Here is a 10,938-nt window from a genome sequence, read left to right on the forward strand (position 1 = left end):
GAAAGATCTTGGGATCATTAAGTGAAAAAACAAGGTGAAAAGGTATATGTATATTATGATTCTGTGTGGGTGCATTGTGTATGTTTAAAAGATACATGTTTGCATTTGCCTTTAAATTTCTGGAAGGAAGCATAAGAAGCTGTTAATTCTAGGAATAAGGCTGGGGTTAAAGAGGGGAAAAAATAGTCATACTTCTTCATTTTACTTTTTATTTTAAAATCCTCTGTACTGTTTTTTTTAATAACATGCATATATTATATTTACAATAAATGTTCAATATTGTAAATAGTGGCTAATATTGAGTGCTTAAAATGTTCTAAGCACTTAAATGGAGTAGTTCATTTAATCTTGAAAATAACTCTATGAGGTAGGTCCTTTATTAGTATTATGGCCATCTTATAGGTGGGAAACTAAGTCTCAGAGGGGTTAAATAACTTGGCCAAGTTCACACTTGGTAAGTCCTCCTTGAGTCAAACTCAGGCAATGTGACTGTACTATTTGAACCACTACTCTATGCTGTCTGTAATAACAAGTCACCCCTGTTCCTTTTGCTAAAGATATATATATTCATATTATAAACATAATACATGCTCAGGCATTGTAAATAAAAATGTCCTATGTAAATAAAAAATGTAAATAAAATGTAAATAAAAAAACTAGAGTGCAGGAGAAAATCTAACCCTCAATCCTGCAGCTAAAATATAGCCTGTTAACCTTTTGGTAGGCAATCTAATCTTTAGTATATGCACTGTATTCTAGCCCAGTTGAAATTATATTGTACATACTATTTTGTATTCCACTTTTCCTCCTCTCCATATAATGTCATTTTTCTTTTAAAGCATCTCGTCTTAACTCCTTTTAGAAATAGCCCCAGATTCATTTTAGGGAGGAGGCAGAGTGATAAAAATCCTTGGAAAAGAAAAGCATGGAAAAAACGGGAAGAGGAAAGTATGGGTCTGAAATTACTAAGAAATGGCTTTCGTTTACTTGTTCATGACTGTGAAAATCTAGATTCTATTTTTTCCTTCTTTCTATATGTGTTTTATATTTTACATATTAATATTTAGATGGTTTTGTTGGGGTCAGTATGCTTAAGTGACTGTGTCTGGAAAACAGCAGAACATTTTGGAAAATTTTCCAGGAACCCAATTTTAGGAAAGCCAAAAGTAAATTGTTGCTGTTTTAAGTTACTAAAAAAGGATATAATAATGGTGAGTAGAGCATTAGAATGTTAGATGCAAAGAATAGAGATTCTCTAGTCCGATTCCCTTTAATGTTATAGATGGAGAAACTGAGCCCTTGAGAAGTGAAATAAATCACTATAAGCCACATAGTTTCTGAAGACAGAGCCTAAGCTAAATATAAGTTGTTTCCTGATTGCCAGGTCGCTATTTTATAAAACTTCTGAAACCCTTTAAAATCAATTAATTAACCCTTATAATAACTCAGTTAAGTAGATTGTGTTATTTATTCTGACTTTAGAGCCATTTACTGAAAAAACTATTAGATGTCTGTAAGCCAAAATGATTCTATTGCAATTAAACATGTTTTTAATCACTCCAAAAAAAACAGACTATTAAGTGGGCTTATCACCTTAGGAATTAGCTTTCAGGTTCTTGGCAACCAGTTTAAAGATCACCACTTTTCACTTGGCATCTTAAATTCCTTTTACATTAGGCATAAAACTTGTATTTGCTTAGTAAAATTAAAAAAGTATGGAGTCATTAAATTAGTTGTCTCTCAGTGCTCCTCCAGCAAATGAATGAGTTAGAGCAGGGAGTGTGTCACCACAGGATTTGCATAATGTATTAGAATATATCCATTTGCCTGTTGGTTTTTCCCTCCAAATGACTTCCTCAGGCTGCAATTTCTTATCTTCCCTTTTGCTATATGGAATAAGTGGGGATGTGCAAAAAATTTCCTTATGTAATTAATTGTGGTAATTATTGTCTGAATATGATAAAATACTTTGCCAAACAGACTTTAATTAAGGTTTACATGGAAGATTCTTTAATCATTAAAGAAAGTGAATTGGAATTTTTAGTTCAAAATTTGAATTGAAGTGGTTATATTATAGACCTAGGGAATTGGTAAGTTTGGAGTTCAGGGCTTCTTGTCTTTCCTTTCTTAGATTTTCTTCCTTGTAATATTCACTGCTCTCCTGTTGTCTCCTTGGGCTTTCTACCAGAGCTTGTCCTTTCAAAAAAGTACCTTAGTGCCCAAATTATTTCCAGCTACCATGAAAATGCTCTAGCCCCCAGTGCCCTGATCTCAGCCAAAAAGAGTAGAGGGATTATAGACAGAGCTGAAAGGAATCTTTGGAAGCATCTGATTTGATTTTATTGATGGGGAAACTGAGGCCTACGGTATCATGGTCATTTGCCCAAGGTTAATGACAGAACTGGAATTCAAATACCCTGAGGAATGATTTAACCTAGATGAGTCTTAGCTTCCTCCCCTGGAAAATGGAAATCAAGATATATACTCAGGTTACTATGAGGATCGAAAATGACTAAATAAGTGAAAACACTTTAAAAACTGCAATTTGATACACGTACCTTAAATTAAAAAAAAATTATCTATACTGTTTTCCTTATCGAAGTGTTAATAGCTAGTAAATGTTAGCATGTGGCTCTTCCCAGTGAGATTTGCATTTTTTAAAAAGTTAATTCTGAGGGGACTGGTCAAGATGGTGTAGAAGGTAGAGGCTGCGCACACCTCCGCTTGCAACCATGCCAAGATTATAATGAAGCTACTGAGCAACCATCACTGGGAATTGTCTGAGGGCTGGCTGAACAGAAGCCCTACAACTAGGGACAAACAAAAGAGGTTATTTCAAACTGGAAGGAGGGTCAGAGACACAAAATGGCCCGGTCCTAAAACAACTGTGTGGCGCGATCAAGAATCGATCGAGAATCGGGAGGACTATCTTGGCTACAGAGCTCCCTCCCCCACCCAAGGAGCAAGGGGTCCTGGCTGCACACTGGGCTCCCCAGCCCAGGGTTCCAGTGCTGGAAAGAGAAGTCCACATAGTCTCTGGCTGTGAAAACCAGTAGATTTGTGGCTGAGTGAGATGGAGGGCTGTGGCAAGTTGAAGACTTGCCTCTAAAGGTCCTCCTAAAGGGCCCATGGCCAGCCTTACTTGCTGAAGGTCACCATCAACCTGGATAACACAAGTAGCTCCACCCAGGTGATTCTTTGAGACTCTGCTTTTCCCATGTGGTGGGCCCACACAAGCTGCCTCCAGTGGTTTATTCCATACAAATGTCCTACCTTGGCTCTTGCTACAGACTTTCCTAAAATCTTTCAAAGGCTCACAAAACCCAAAAAAGCAAAGTCTGGCCTTGGTGTGCTCAGCAGCCTCAAGCCCGGCACTAACAGCAGCCGGTGTTGTTTCCTGGCGTGGCTTCTCGAGGAGACTATAACCCCAGCACAGGTGGCAGCAATATGTGGATTGTTTGGTGACTCTTACCAGGTGGCTCCAGAAAGTGCACAGGCTGTGGCTAGACTTGGTCTGTAGCTGGAACCTTCCCAGGAGGCCCTTGGTCCAGCACACCCAGCAGCCAGCTTTGACTGGAGCCAGAGCACCACCCAGGGCTGCATCTGAGGAGGACACACCCGAAGGGCAGAGCGGGAAGGCATCAGAGCCCTGTCAAAGCGAATCAATCCTGCTGTGTCGGATCTGCTCCTCATTGGTCAATCCTCACAACCAATCGGCCTGAGAGTCAATTCCTCCTCTTGACAGGCAAACAACAACCAAGGCTCAGTTACAACAGGAGAGCACACACAACCCACACAAAGGACACACCTTGAGTACCTCACTCAGGTGACCAGGGAAGACTGTGCCACTGGGACCCACAGGACACTTAATATGTAAGTTCACTCTACTAAAACCAGGAGACTTAGGAGCCATACCTAATACATAGAAACAGACACAGGGAAGCAGACAAAATGGGGAAACAAAGAAGCATATCCCATGTGCAAGAAAAAAAACAAAGCTCTAGAAAAAGAGCTAAACAAAATGGAGACAAGCAATATATCAGATGCAGAGTTCAAAACACTGCAAGGATGCTCAATGAACTTAGGGGAAAAGTAGAAGTCAGCGAAGACTTTTAAAAAGAGATAGAAAACATAAAAATGGAGATGAAAAATATAAAAGGGAGTCAGTCAGAAATGAAGATGAATATCTGAGATGAAGAGTACATTAGAGGGAATCAACAGAGTAGATGAAATGGAGGATTGAATCGGTGACATAGAGGATGGGGTAGCCGAGGACACCCAATCAGAATAGCAACAAGAAAAAAGAATTCCCCGCCCCCCCCCCAAAATGAATGAAGATAGTCTGAGGAGCCTCTGGGACAACATCAAGCTTAACAACATTTGTATCATCGGGATACCAGAAGGAGAAGAGACAGAGCAGAAATTGAAAACCTATTTGAAGAAATAATGACAGAAAACTTCCCTAAACTTGTGACGGAAATAGACATACAATCCTGGAAGTTCAGAGAGTCCCAAACAAGATGAACCCAAAAAGGCTCACACCAAGACACGTCATCATTGAAATGCTAAAAATTAAAGACAAAGAGAGAATTTTAAAAGCAGCAAGAGAAAAACAATTAATTACCTATAAGGGAGCTCCATAAGACTGTCAACTGATCTCTCAACAGAAACTTTGCAAGCCCGAAGGGCTTGGCACAAAATAGTCAAGGTGATGAAAAGCAGGGAACTATAACCAAGATTATTCCACCCAGCAAAGCTATCATTTAGAATAGAAGGACAGATAAAGAGTTTCCCAGAAAAAGCTAAAGGAGTTCATCACCACCAAGCCAGTATTACAGGAAATGTTGGAGGGACTTATTAAAGAAGAAGAAAAAAATACATATCAAAAATGTGAATAAAAAATGGCAATAATGACATATCTATCAACAAGTAGTTCAAATGAAAAAGAATTAAGTGCTCCAATCAAAAAGATAGGGTGGCTGAGTGAATAGGAAAGCAAGACTCCTGCATATGCTGCCTATAAGAGACTTACTTCAGATTAAAAGACACATACAGACTAAAAGTAAAGGGATGGAAAAAGATATTTCATGATGGACCTAGAGAGTATTGTGCAGAGGGGAATAAATCAGATAAAGACAAATGCCATATGATTTCATGTACATGTGGAATATAAAGAACAAAATTAACAACAACAAAAAAAAATGGAACAAACTCATAGATACAGGGAACATTTTGAGGGTTGCCAGATGGGAGGGGTGTTGGGGGGGTCAGTGAAAAAGGGGGAAGGGAATCAGAGGTACAAATTGATAATTACAAAATAGTCATGGAGATAGAAAGTACAGAATAAGGAATATAGTAAATAATATTGTAACAACTATGGTGTCAGAGGGATATTAGATTTATTGGGGTGATCGCTTAGTGAGTTATATGGATGTCTAATCACTATGTTGTACACCTGAAACTAATATAATATTCTATGTCAACTGTAATTGAAAAGTAACGTTATTTAATAATATTTTAAATTTTTTCAATTATAGTTTGCATACACTATTTTATTAGCTTCAAGCGTACAGCATAGTGATTGGACATCTATATAACTCACAAAGTGATCACCCTGATAAGTCTAGTACCCTTCTAGCACTGTACATAGTTATTATAATATTATTGACTATATTCCCTGTGCTATACTTTACGCCCCCTTGACCATTTTTATAAGTACAACTTCGTACTTCTTAATTCCTTTAGCCCTTTTCATCCATCCCCCAGCCCCCTCCCATCTGGCAACCATTAATTTATTCTCTGTATCTATGAGTTTGTTTCTGTTTGTTCATTATTTATTCTCCTATGAGTTTATTTCTGTTTTGGTTGCTCGCTTATTTATTTATTTATTTATTTATTTATTTATTTATTTTTTAGATCTCACATGTAAGTGAAATTATATGGTAGTTGTCTTTTGCTGTCTGACTGATTTCATTAGGCATAATAGCCTTTAGGTTTATTCATGTTGTCGCAAATGGCAAGATTTTATTTTTTTTATGGCTGAGTAATATTCCACTATGCATATGTACCAGCTCTTCTTTATTCATTTGTCTATCGACAGATGCTTATGTTACTTTTATACCTTGGCTATTGTAAATAATGCTGCAATGAACATACGGCTACGTATATCTTTTTTAATTAGTGTTTTGGATGTCTTTGGATAAATACCTAGAAGTGAATTGCTGGGTAATATGGTAGTTCTCTTTAGTTTTTTGAAGAACCTCCATACTGTTGTCTATAGTTGCTGCACCAATTTACAATCCCACCAACAGTGCATGAGGGTTTCCTTTTCTCCATATCCTCACCAACACTTGTTTGTTGATTTATTGATGATAGCCATTTTGACAGGTGTGAGGTAATATCACATTGTGGTTTTAATTTGCATTTTCCTGATGATTAGTGATGTTGAGCATCTGTTCATATGTCTATTGGCCATCTGCATGCCCTCTTTGGAGAAATGTCTCTTTAGATTCTCTGCCCATTTTTTAATTGGATTGTTTGTAGGTTTGTTTGTTTTTTTTTTTCAGTGTTAAGTTGTATGAATTCTTTATAGAGTTTGGATATTAATCCCTTATCAGATGTAACACTGATGAATATCTCCTCCTATTTAGTAGATTGTCTTTTCATTTTGCTGATGATTTTCTTCATTGTGCAAAAACTTTTTAGTTTGATGTAGTCCCATTTATTTTTTCTTTTGTTTCCCTTGCCCAAGGAGACATGTCAAAAAAAAATATTGCTAAGAGAGATGTCAAAGGGTTTCCTCCCTCTGTTTTTGGGATTTTCATTTTGAAAGAAGAGGTCCTGAAGACACATTTAACCCGATAGGAAAAAAATTGGACAAAGACTCATTCTTGATGCCCCTCAAATCACTTAGCCATATAGAGCCATGTATCTTAACAGGAAGAACAAAGCCTTCTTTCAGAGGCCAGGGAGCTAAGAACTTTGTATAGAACCTGAAAAACTGCCCATGCAGTAGTTATAAGCATCTAGGGTGGGTTTTGATTAAATTAACTTTAAAATCCCTTCTAACACTGAAGTTCTGTCATTGTGCGATTCCAATTGATTCATTTTTACAACATACAGTTCTGTTCGTGTGTTCTCTCTCTAGATCCAGAAACTTTAATGCCTAAGGTATGGTACAAATTGCTATCCTGATCTTATTGCTTATATATTTTTCCTTAAGATATAATTAACAAATAACATTGTGTAAATTTGAGGTGTATAATGTGTTGGTTTGATTTATCCTAATCTTAAAAAGAAAAAAAGAAAAAGAAAAAAGAACCCAGCACACACGTACACAATAAACACATACTCACACACATACAGAACACTTTGACAAGTTGGATTTTTGTAAGTTAAACTAAACATAAAGGAAAAGGGCCATAACCTCTGGCATTCAAACCAGTCGTTTCAATTACCAAACTTAATGGAATGTGTTTGAATATTATTTAATGATGCTCAGGTGGGGGAGGAAAAATAATTTTCCTTCTACTTTTCTAAGTTTGTTTGGCTGGTCTAATAATCAAATTAACATGTGGCAGATTAACAGAAGAGAATAATCAAATTTATTATGTATGTACATATATGAGTTCCCTAAGAATATGGGATCTCAGAACAAACTGGGCAGTTGAGGTTGATATACCAGTCTGGACTAAGGAGCGGGAGGCAGGGGTCTGAGACTTCAAAGGGAAAGTGGGCAATTCACAGGTAGATGAGAAAGAGCAAACATTTGGTAAACATTCTTGCCAGGCCCTCCAGAAACAATGAGACACAAGGGAGAGTCTACAAACAAAGTTTGCTAGGTTCCTCTGTGTCTGCCACACTTAGTTTATATCATGCTAAGGTGATAGCTCCATTCCTATAAGCAGAATTTTCTATCTGGATTCCTTCACACAGGTAAAAGGTTCTTCTTGAGTCTTTTATCTCTTAAAAATAACCAGCTTAAAGTAATCAATAGCCAAAAATTGGCATATCTTGAGGTGGCAAACTCTGCTTCCCTTCACTCAGCAAGGAAAAAAATTCCTGTACCCAGGTCTTTGGAGTAACAGAGCCTGGAAGAACCATGGGGCCAGAAGATTTATCTTCAGATTGTTGGACCACCATGGGAAGAGGAGCAAAGCTGGCTTTGCTTGGCCTCGAGAGGGCAGAAGTTACCAGGGGGTCGGTTTCACTCAACCTCAAATTATGAGGCAGAGAACCAAGCCGTGGGCCAAAAAGCCTGTGAGTCACTGAAGTTGTCCAGCTTAGAGGGCAGGGACCCTGTACATGGGACACGCGCACGCGCGCGCGCACACACGCCCACCCCTAAAATCTCCCCCCCAAAAAAAAACCAGTACGGGGATAGAGTCAGCGGATGACCTTTGAGGTTCTTCTGGACCTGCGATGTGTAAATTCTGGCCAAACAGTATATATTTCTCAGCAGTCCTGCCTAAGGGTGGACAGCAGTACCTCTTCGTCAGCTTGTTTATACTCGTTTTGCTCAACGGAAATAGGTCGCACGGGGATCGGCAGACCAGGTAAGTTGTAGCTTCTAAGTCATTGTAACTTCGTGTCGGGGTTGGGGATGGGGTAACCCAGTCAAAGCCTAGCCATCGCCAGGAGCAATTGAGCAGTGGGATAAACTTTGGCTCCGGCTTTGCCGCACGAGAGGGGCGGGGCTACTTGAATGGCTCCCGGGTAGAAAGCGATTGGCCTCAGGAGAATAGAAGGGGCGGGACTAGTCCTTTGTTGCCATTGGTCCAGCAGGCAAGTTGAGGGATGCAGCGTGGGGCGGAGCCCACAAGGGGAGGCAATTGGCTGGGCAAGAGCCCACCTAGCGGAGCAGACCCGCGAGTCTGCAGCCGGGATCTGGGAAGCAGCAACGGCTAAGGGCGCACGGGGTTTTGGCTCCGGGCGCACCCTTGCGTCGCTGACTTGGATACAACGAGGATACTCGTGTGCTCCGTGCGCTCGAGACGCGAGCCTTTCGACAGCTGGCCTCGCCAGACAGTCGCAGGGAGCAACGAGGAGCGTTGCGGGTGCAACTGCGACGGCTGGAAGGAGGCGGCGGCGGCGGCGGCAGCGGCAGCCCCACTACCTCAGCGGAGACCCGAGCGGAGACGCGGCGGTTCCTGAGATTCCCGGTAAATGCCCCCAGCTCTGCTGGCAGAGAACGAGGCCACGTCCCACTGCGGCTCGGCCGGCCAGCTGCCCTGGCCTACGGGAGCTGTGGGGCCTCGTAGACAGGGCCACCCTGGACCCTCGGTGGGGGTTGGGGAGGGGATGAGCGGGAGACCCCTGGTCGCCCCGCCTACCCCTGCAGAGTCAGATTTTCCACAGATCGCCCAGGCTCTTCCCCTTGTCCTCTCATTTTACCTCCTCTGGTCCTGGCGCCACAGTAGGGGGCGCTCCAGCCGCTGCTCCTGTTGAGGTCACTCGGGGCATTCCCCTGGGGTACGCTGACTGGCATCATGCTAGGGGTAACTGAAGGTGCACTCTCCTGTTCCATCCACACGCCAGGGACCAAGGCGCTCGACTCCCCCCGCCCCCCACCCTGCTCTGGCAGCACTCATCCGATTAATCATTAGCAGGGTCCCCCGCCCCTCCCCTCTGATGACCCGGTCCTTAGCTTCAGGGACGTGTCAAGAATCTTGACTTGAGATTTCTGGCGCGGGTCCTATAAGACGGTTTCCAATCTGACTGGGAGAGCAGGGCTCTCCCACAAGGCACGGGGTATGAGTTCCTGAATTGGTTTCGGGGGCAGTGGGCGGAGGAGAAGAAGCAAGTTGGAGAGGCCCACGCTATAGGAGAAACTGCCATCTTTGAACGCGGAGGAATCGTGGAGTCTCAGTCCTTGGGGCCCGTGTCTTTGCATCTGGTCTCCTGCTTTTTATGATTTTATTTAAAGCCAACCAGTACCGGAGAACTTTGCAATGCCGCTAACTCCGAGGAGTGACTTGTATTGGAAAACTGGATTCCAGTATGAGGACTGGTTACCCTTTGGGCCTTTTTTCTCTGTCTTTTCTATATTGAGAATGAGGTCTTAAATATCGTGCCCATTTTTGTACTGTTTTCTTGCCTGCCTCTAATCGAACTTTGGAACTTCATGCTGTTGAAAGCGTAAACTTGTGCAGCATAATTGGTAGGGTTCAGTCTTCATGCTGAGAAAACCATTATAGTTGGGACCTCTCAAGTTCTGTTTTTTTTTTTTGTTTGTTTGTTTGCTTTTTAAAGAATGTGGTATTCCAGTAGTCATTTTTTTTTCTGTGCCCTGTTTTTTATTTACTTATTTATTTGAGAGGGAGTCACTCAAAGCATGGAGTAACTTGAAGCATGGAGTAACTTGCATGAAGGTATTTTCACTCTAACTCTTGTTAAGCACAGATAAAAGTTATAAGGGGAATAGGCCTGCTGGCTCTGGTGCCTGGGGGATCTCAGCTAAGCATATCAGAGGATGGGTGGGGCTGACCTGAGGTGGAGTAACATTGTGGAGGAACAAGGCCAGCAGAGGCCATCTTAGCTCCTGTGGTGGGTCATGCACTTTCCATGTAGTCCCAGTCAAAGATCACACCTGCAGTGTGGCCCATTTGTTTGGGTTCCCTATCATACACATGTGAAGAAAGTGGCCTTTGACTGGTTTCATGTATCATCCCCAGCATCAGAAGGAAAGGTGAGGCACAGAGGTTTGGGAATGTGGAGGTAATGGTGGTGGCGGTGGTGGTGGTGTGTGTATGTGTGTGTGTCTGAGCGGAGGCGTGGGGGGGGTAGGGAGAGAGAGAGAGAGAGAGAGAGAGAGAGAGAGAGAGAGAGAGAGAGAAAGAGAGAGAAAGAGAGAGAAAGAGAGAGAAAAGAGAAAGAGAAAGAAAGAGAAAGAAAGAGATAAAGATAGAGATTGATTTTCTTCAAATGTTAAATCAGCTC

The 10,938-nt window shown here is 41.6% G+C and overlaps 1 protein-coding gene across 7 annotated transcripts in view; it reads left to right on the forward strand.

Annotated features, from left to right (window-relative positions):
* Nucleotides 1-10,938, forward strand: part of LOC102879959 (A-kinase anchor protein 17B) — a 137,703-nt gene that overhangs the window by 106,197 nt on the left and 20,568 nt on the right. For 3 of the 7 annotated variants that reach the window (XM_025046105.1, XM_025046118.1, XM_025046123.1), the window contains exon 1: nucleotides 8,350-9,161. The exons of the other annotated variants lie outside the window; for them this stretch is intronic. The gene's annotated coding sequence lies outside the window, so the exon portion shown is untranslated. Of the gene's footprint in view, nucleotides 1-8,349; nucleotides 9,162-10,938 lie in introns of those variants that run through there. 7 annotated transcript variants of the gene reach the window in all.

Source organism: Pteropus alecto, unplaced genomic scaffold (assembly GCF_000325575.1).
Source record: "Pteropus alecto unplaced genomic scaffold, ASM32557v1 scaffold280, whole genome shotgun sequence".
NCBI lineage: Eukaryota > Metazoa > Chordata > Mammalia > Chiroptera > Pteropodidae > Pteropus > Pteropus alecto.